General features: G+C 37.9%; 1 pseudogene; it reads right to left on the bottom strand.

The window, feature by feature from the left end:
- Positions 1-958: 958 nt before the first annotated feature.
- On the bottom strand, positions 959-5,502 carry LOC140930831 (uncharacterized; annotated as a pseudogene).
- Between the last annotated feature and the right edge of the window lie 3,994 nt (positions 5,503-9,496).

Here is a 9,496-nt window from a genome sequence, read left to right as displayed (position 1 = left end):
TAGGACCAGTTTCGTATCGCTGATTTGATTGCAGGTCATCCCTCATGAAAAGCAAATTCAGTTGAAGGCTGTTATGCGCTATACTTATCTTCTTCTTCTTCTTTTTTTTTTTTTGTGATTACCTTACACATCATATATCTTTGAGTCCAGTATAACGGGTGGTGCATACTTTCGAAATTTTCATCTCATTTGATTGAAAGTACGGGAACAACGTGTCTATGAAATAACCTTCCACATTAAACCAAATGCAATGACGGAAAGGTTGAAAAGGAAAAACAACTTATGTAAGAAGGGAGGTATGAAGATGTACGAGATTTGGTAATAAACTCTATTATTAATGAGAAAAAATAACTTCCACTTTTTTTCCAAGTCTTCCTTACACTACCTGTAACGATATAAAATTTAGTACTGGGGAGTAAACTAAGCCTGGTTGTGTTACAAGGAAATGGCCTATCATAACGAGTATTAAATACACACTGCAATAAAATGAGTCACTGGCAGTTTCATACTCAATTTTATTTTTTCACTTTTCAAGTGAAATTATGCTAACTTTAACCTCTTTAACTTTACCCTGGCGTAAACGCACACATGAAGTAATATAGAAATGACAAATAACAGTTCTACAATGCGAAGGCAGGAGTTGTGTGGAGATAAGCGGAAGAGTACTATTTTTTCATGCAAACATAATGAAGGCCTTTGACATTGGTCGTTTTGATACTAAGAACGCATTATTTGTCTGGGCGAACTTGGGCAAACATTCTCTAGTTCATCTGGTTATGCGTCTCTAGTATAAAGACGGGCACAAGACGCATTATGCGTCCAGACGAACTACCTTTCGTAGTGCGTCGTTCAACACGTATTTCAAAGGAAAGTTCGTTCAGAAGCATAATGCGTCTTGTGCCGCTCGTCTTTTTACTTGACACTCATAACCAGGCGAACTATCAAATGTTTGCCCAAGTTTGTCCAGACGGATAATACGTCCTTAGTATAAAAACGGCCATTGACGTTTGGCTGTCTAATACTCTCTAGCCGGCGAAGCTTACGCTAAATCAAATTGCCTCTGCACGTGTTATATTTTCAGTCTATATTTGTATATGGTTTTCTTAACACACACTCACACAATATTCAGTCCTCGCACGAAAAAAAACACTTGGAAAGCTAAACCTTTTAAATTTCTTTTGGAAACCACGGAAAGGAGGGAGACGCCCTTATTAGGACTGGGACCTAGATAGTTCTTCTATCATTATTCGGGACACTGAATTCCAACCAGTGTAAGCATTACCCAAGGTGTAGCCACTGCATTTTCCTACCCATAATTCCACTCTAACCGCCCCTTGTGGGATGTTTTCACAGTACCCCTCAAATGACCGATGATGATACAGATAATGGTTCCCGGATGACCAGTTGTTGTAAACAACAGCCTCAATCGTCATTGGCCCACTGCATTCGTTTCCTTTGAACTTGAAATACTACCGATTACACTTAGAATCACCATAAACCATCATGTTTCCCTGGAATGAGACTTTGAGCGCTGTGTCCGATTTCAACTTGTTAAGAGCACAGTCCTAGAAAAAAAAAAGTGATTAAAATGTCAGCAACTCTAATAAAGCTAAATAACACAAAAATTAATATATACTCTGTGGAAGATATGAGGAAGCTGGTCAGTAGATCATCGAAGAAAAGCTGTCAACTTGATCCTATGCCGACCAATTTAGTAGTCGGCATGTCCGATATGCTTCTCCTCATCATCACTATTGTCGTGAATTCTTCGCTTTCCTTGGGTCACTTTCCATCTGATTGGAAAACGGCCCTTGTGGATCCAAGACTGAAGAAGACCAAGCAAGGGACTTCCTTATCCAATTTAAGACCTGTGAGTAATGTGCAATACCTCTCTAAGTTGGTTGAAAGGGCAGTTTATGATCAGACAACCGATCACGTTACTCAGTCGGGCTTGTATCCCATCCTCCAGTCAGCCTATCGACTGGGTCATAGCACAGAGACTGCCCTATTGAAGATACAGAAAGACATACTAGCTGCAATGGACAATCAACGAGTTACTCTCTTGGTATTGCTAGACCTGAGTGCAGCATTCGACACGATGGACCACCAAGTGTTGTTGAATAGCCTGTACGTGACGTATGGAATTACAGGTACCGCTCTTAAATGGTTTAACTCGTATTTATCAAACAGGAAACAGCGAATCCTGATTAACGGGAGTTATTCGAGTGACTTTGATCTGCCTCAAGGGGTACCTCAAGGAACATGTCTAGGTCCCTTGCTCTTCACATTGTACGCAAGTAAGCTCTTCGATGTTGTTGAATCCCATCTCCCTAACGTTCACGCATACGCTGATGATACGCAGCTCTATATCTCATTTAAGCCGGATGGTTCTGCTACTGAGACGCATGCTGTTGACGCTTAACAGGCTTGCATCAGGGACATAAGAACCTGGATGGTCCAAGACAAACTTCGGCTGAACGATGCTAAGACCGAGTTTCTTATTATAGGTCCACGCGCACAGTTAAATAGGGTTACGATAAGTGACTTGCAAGTAGGTGAGGTAAAGGTTTCTGCTGTCCACTCTGTTAGAAATCTGGGTGCTTGGTTTGATGCAAACATGAATATGACCACACATTTTAACAGCATATGTCAGGATATTTATTACCATCTACATAACATCCGGCGTATTAGAAAGTATTTATCATATGACAATAGGAAGTCCATTGTACAGGCTATTATAATGTCACGATTAGACTATTGTAACGGTCTATTATATGGTACGCCTGCTGTTCATCTTGGTAAGCTGCAACGCCTGCAGAACGCGGCAGCTCGGCTGGTATGTACTGTATCAAGGTATGATCCTATCACACCATCCCTGATCAACCAGCACTGGCTTCCGGTTACCCACAGAATAGAATTCAAGATAGCAATGCTAGTTCACAAATGTATCTACGGTGTCGCACCACAATATCTTTTAAACTTGATAAAAATCAAAGAGGGCTAGCGGTATTAGTTGAGATCATACCGGGGCATACTCCTAATGGACAATACCTATAGAACAAAAAAGACACTCGGGGATAGGGCGTTTGAAAATGCTGCGCCCAAAGAAATTAGACAATGTCAATCATTGAACATTTTGAAAGTTTTACTAAAGACACATCTTTTTAAATTAGCTTTTTATTAGTTCTTTTATTAACTCATATTTTACTTTTATTGTTTTCCGAAAATTGTAAATTATGATTATTATTACTATCATTATTAAGATTAGCCATTTATTACTTTAAGATTTTAGTGTTGTTATGCGCATTCGATTATATCTTTATCGCATGCTAGACTGCGCAATATAAGAAATAAACATTATTTAAAAATATCAGGAAGTCCACAGCAACAAACTAATGAGTGGTGGCGGATCTCTCGCAGTGAGAAAGGTTCGAGAAGGTCATTTAATATACAAAGGGAACACATTATCTCCTCTACGAATAAATAGACGTGACGAAGCTCACTCAGTGATATATGATACCACCTAGTCTCCTATACCAAAACAATCCATTGTTTTTATTGTCACATTTTCAAATTCTTATTTGTAACGAACTTTAAGATTTTTTTATTTTTGTTTCTTTTAGCCCCCGAATCGAAGAAGGTTTGTTTTCAAACCGAAATATTGAGCAATTTGTTTAAATAAATATATATTTTTGTATTATTCTTTTGTCTACTTCTTCATCGCCTTGCTGCAAGGATCAGTTTGCCGTTTCAAATTTTTCTACAAAAATTAATGCCGGCCAGCTGGAGAAAGGTTGATTTAGGATGAAGGCTGGGACAATGAGGTTGGGATCATAGCTGTACTTTAAAGGTTTATCTCAGAAAAAGGATTTTCGAACTCTTTCTACTTATGAACATCATCTTTGGTACTTATAAATAGTTCGTGTTTAGCTTTTAGCGCGTTTCCTGTTTACCTTAATCTTTCCGTTATCAGTATTGCTGCCTGATTTCCACACACATTGTTTCCAGTTGGTTTGGGATACTACACTTGCTTGACTTGCTTTGGCGCTTTCTCCTTTCTCTCCTTTGTCTCCTTTTCTTCCTTGATTTCCCACAATGCCTGGCTCTCCTTTCATTCCCGCAAGCCCCGATTCACCTTTCATCCCCATATTTCCTGGCGGTCCGCTCTTCCCGAGAGGCCCTTCGCCCCCTCTGTCTCCTCTTAGACCCTGCACTCCTTGCGATCCCTTATCACCAATTTGTCCTTTTGGACCTTCTCTTCCCTGGGGTCCCTGCGGCCCAGGCACGCCCGGCATTCCCGGTATGCCATGTGACCCTGGAATGCCTGGAAAACCATGACTCAGTATAGATTTCTAAAATTAAAAGAAGAACCATAGCCTATTGTAGCAGTAAACGGAGGTAATGTATTTAGAGAGTAATTGCAGTCTGTCTATGAGGCAAAGCGGGAATGAAAGCATACATATTCAGTTAGTAGTGAAGAACGGCGGGAAGTTTTAATCAAAATTCATGAAAACCTATAATAATCCATGTGAAACCAGAAGTTTTCATATATAACCAAGCAGGAATTTTACAGCAAGGATTATTTTAGCAAGGCTACTTATCTTGATAAACTGAAACGAAATATCGCACATTAAAATGCTTAAATGGCATTATCTGACTGTGCGAGCTGACGGGGGACGGGGCATTTACCCTCTCTTTTCGTCCCCCCGCCCACCCCGGGGGATTTGACAGCTCAAGAGTCCCCACCCCCGGGAATTTGCCATCCAAGTCAATAAAAAATGCTAATGCCTGGGCGCAGCTGGAATTGACTGATGCATAACCAAATACAACGATAACAATAATAGCAATGATATTAATAATAATAACGGTAAATTAATGATATTTTTTTACAACCAAAAAAATCTTAAAAGCTAGGGATATTTTAAGATAGTTTATAGTGGAAAGAGAAATTCGTTTTTAAAACAAAGCTCAGTCGCTTTCCTTTTGCTGCTTGCCTTCATAAACAATACAACCCTAAAAAGGAAAGCTCCACCCTCAATTTAACTGACACGACACAGCCGTCAATCGATACCTGTCTATTACTCAGAAACTGCGAAATAAATTGTCTAAAACTGGGTAGATCCGAACAAATCCGTGAGACTAACCTTCGGGGCAAATCTTGAAACGCAGACTTAACAAAAGAAAAGTTGAGGTTTACGTTATTTATCAACTCAATAATAATTCGTGAAGCTCAGAAAAAGCACGGTGCCTTATGACGAAGCTGGCATTTTTATTGTGCCAATATAAACTCCGTTGCAGACCTTTTTAATGCGATTTTTTCCACCCCCTACCTAAAACACAAAAATATCATCTAAAACAGAATAATTGTTTCATACCTCGCATAAATCTTTTAACTTTGCGGTGTTTTGTTGCTGAGGTGAGGTGGTTGTTCCCAGTGAACCGCCAGAAAGGGAGAAAACCAAGAAAACAGCGAAATACTGAACCATTATTAAAACTCAACCAGAACACTGGATTACTGAAGTCAGTGCTACGTGCTCATCAGTTAAATAGCAAATATTTGTTTTGTTCCTGTTTTAATGTTGCTGGTTACCCTTATTTTATTTCCTTATATGGTAAAAATATTTGTTTGTTTTCCTTGTCGAACGAGCTTCCCTTTCAAAGAAAGTCGTTATACGTGCGAGTATAGTTTCAGTTTGCAGTTATATAATATTATATTTAAATCACTAGATTATTTACCTCATATCTTTTACTTACCATATCATTTACCTGTGCACGTTTCCTTTGAGTTCGATTTTTCTTTTGCAGTAACCACTTTACCTCGGCCTCATTATACGTTTGCACGATTCAGAACTTGGACATCGTACTGAAACAAATGCGTAATTTTAACCATATGTAGTAGTAGTAACTTTGTTATGTGCACGATACATGTTGCCTAATTTTTCTTGATGATGGCCTGTTTTCTTTTTTAGTTCTAACCAGCAAAAAATTTAGGGTTGCAACCTCTTAAAAGCACCCACTTCTAGGTTGTTGGTGCTGATTATTAAATTACAATTTAATTCAGCGCCAGCCACGCAAGTTCCAACCTGACAAAGTTCATAAGCTATATTCTTTGAAGATTCTGTTGCTAAGCATTTATCGTTAGTAAGCATTTCTTAGCAAGGAGAGAAAATGGATAAATAGCAAAAAAAAAAAACAGTTAAAATCAAACGCTATGTCAAGGCATAATCATATGCTATTTTTGTCGATACAATGAAAAATGTCTTTGTTGTCTCGCTGTATAGTTGGTCATCCGACTCGTGTCAACCTAACCTCTCTTTCAGGAGGTAGTTATTTTCATCGCTCTATTAAAGGAGCGTACAACTGTATACATTTCCGCGTTCGCCCCCTCTTGCTTTCACCTCGGCGCTTACATCTCTGCGCCAAAAAATGTTTCTTAGCCCTCCATCCCTCTTTACCATCTGTCGGGAGACCTTCTGTTCGGTTATCATTAAGTTTTGCAATTGGGCGAATTTCCAGCCCCACCATTGCTGAAAATAACAAATTGTTTGGTATTACTACTGTTAATTTAAATGCGTCTTTGTTTGACAGACAGTTAAACTGCCACTCAGACAAGTGGCCAATTAATTCCATCACTCGAGTGTCACTCTGTTTTGACTTCAATGAAAACTTCAATGAGAGCTCCCCAAATTCCTTCTAGGGTATTGGCATAAATACTTCCCCATGAAAAAAGACAGAATCGCATCTACCGTCTACTGCCCGTTTCTTGAATTCAAATATTTTCAAGTTAAACTGAAATGCCTTTTTTTGTTTTTTCGTCAACGTGCACGCAAACAGAGTTTAGTAATCTAATTACAAGAGCATCAAAATTTTGATAGCGCTGATAGCTGTCTTTTATTGTTGCTTTTACATGAATTTTCTCTTTGCTAGCACGCAAAAAGTATCAAGTCGTGACCTCCTCATAGTTTTCCCTGCTCAGTACGTAGGTCGTGTTTCTAAACAAGCTCAAACTTGGCTGTTGTTGCTTTGTTTTAGATTCAGAGATAATAGGGACCAGATGAACTGGCATGCGAGTAAAAGGCACTCAAAGAGTAGCCTAGCGCAACTATAATTCCATTTTGATCGAAGCAATAGTCTGATGATAATTACTAAGATTTTTAATATTAGACAATGGAAAGAATTACAGCCCGTCCAGAAAATTTAACTATGAGTAGAAATTTGAAAAATATGTCTTTCGCTAAAGGTTTTTACATTTCACCTAGAAAAGGATTAGTAATTAAATAGTCTATCAATTTTCCCGCTGACCAGCTGCTTTGGTATTTTTTTTCGTCGATCAATAATCCGCTCCAACGAGGCTTCCTTCGTTCTCATTACTACTTAAATACTCGTGAATCTCTGGCACTTTCCTTTTTCATAAATAGGAAAGAGAATTTAAAGTGAAAAGTCCATAGGATAGCCCGCCATCGCACCAAGGCGTCCCTTACAAGGTTAGCGCGCTTACTCCTGGATTATTTGTATACCCTTTTGTACCTTGCCTTTTTTGTTTGTTTGTTTTTGTGAGTTTTTGTTTTGTTTTGTTTTCCTTTTCATTTTTTCTTTTCATCATAAAAATTAAACCACAATCACCTCTTTTAGGCATCGAATCAGTTTTTAATAGGGCAATGGTACCAGTTCTGTGGTAGAATTCTCGCCTGTCACGCGGGAGGCCCGGGTTCGATTCCCAGCCAGTGTATTTATTTTTAATGTTTAATGTGGATAAAAAAAAATAAAATAAAATAAAAATAGTTAATAATAATAATAATAATAATAATAATAATAATAATAATATATTGATAATAATATTTACAGAAAAGATTGTTATCGTCCAGTTAACTGGCTAATTTAGTCATAACAAGAGGTATAGAACAAACGATTTTTCACAGATTGGGAGATCTGATGTACACGTCTACAGGAAGTAGGACAGTTATTTTCGGCTTTTTTTAATCGCGTGTTTATAGCAATTCTCCTCTACTAAACGTATGCTCCACTAAAACTATTGATCGATATTCTCTTCTCCATCTTTGCAACTTTTCCATTTACCATGACGTAACCACTTAAGGCATCAAAAAAAATAAAGCAGTTTTACCTGTTCGTATTCAAGGATTTGGGATCAGTGCTGGATCGCTGGTTTGATAGGATGGTTCTCACAAACAAACACATTCATTCGAAGAAGCTGTCGTGTGTTACTCATCATTTTCTTGGTTTACTTATTTTCTTGTATCTTCGAGTCCTTTTATTTACAGTATGCTTCAGATAAAAGTTCCAAGATACCCCTTAGCTAAACATTTTTCCCTTTTCCATTTGAAGTAGAGTTATTAAAACAAAAAAGAAGTTAAAAATTTGAAGCTTTGTGTTGTTCTAAGGTCACTGTTTAAAGTGTTTAGCAGAAACAGGTCACCCTTACTTTCTTGGAATTTAATCACCCTTTATCAAGAGTAAGGAGATATATTAGGTGAGGTGGCTGTTCCCTGGGAATCCGAAGAAATACAACTCAAGCATCAACGGGAGAGCGAAATGCTGCAGCATTACGAGACTAGCTATGTTTTGTGATCCGTGCTTCCTGCTCTTTTATTGGATAGCGAATATTAAGTTACAATCTTGTTTTCCTGCTTATTTGCACTTCCATTTATGGCATTAATATTTGAAGTTACCAAGTTGTTCCTAGTTTCTATTTCTTTCCTCGAGCAACTAAATATTTATTGCAGCCACCTATTGAATAATTTCCGGCCTTGTTAAGTGGGTAATCAGTACGTGTGAGTAGTCAACTAAAATTTTGTTCAAGCTCCAGCTAAACAAGCCAAAAACATAGGTGTGGTTTCTATTTTTAATCTTTACAACATCAGATAATTTTCCCACTGACCCATGGACATGCACGTTTTGTTTGTTCTGACCATATGACTAAAAAATGCGTAATTTAAACAAAAGAGAATTTTAAGACGTCGATACCATGTTACATGATAGATAGTTGTTGCTTCGTTTGTATTGATTATGCTTTGTTCGAGTTTGTTCGAGTTTGTTTTGTTTTTAACATGCCAACTATTCAAGATGACCTCAGTTAAATGTTTAGAGTGCATCTACTTCTGCAAGGTCGGTGGTGTTAAGTATTAAATTAGAATTTTGATTCAGCGCCAGCGAGTCATGTCAAGTCCTTTAGATTGTTTTCTTTCATCATTATTTTAAGGTAATCGGTGTTTATATTTTACATTCCTTGAAGGTTGGTCTGTGACTGGTTCTTTTCTGTTGTTCAGATGCTTAAGTTATTAGTAATGAGCTCTGACGCAAGGATGAACAGAGTGAAAAACAAAACAAGAGAAATACTGAATCATGATAAGGACTGAAACACTATTTTACGTACATTCAGGTCATTGCTAGTAATTCTTGTTTCTTACAAGTGAATATACTGAAGTCGATCTCCTTTGTTAGTAATCTCATGGTTAATTCGAACAGGTTTTTATTGACG

Source organism: Porites lutea, chromosome 3, assembly GCF_958299795.1.
Source record: "Porites lutea chromosome 3, jaPorLute2.1, whole genome shotgun sequence".
Classification (NCBI taxonomy): Eukaryota; Metazoa; Cnidaria; class Anthozoa; order Scleractinia; family Poritidae; genus Porites; species Porites lutea.
This window is presented reverse-complemented; position numbering and strand designations above follow the sequence as displayed.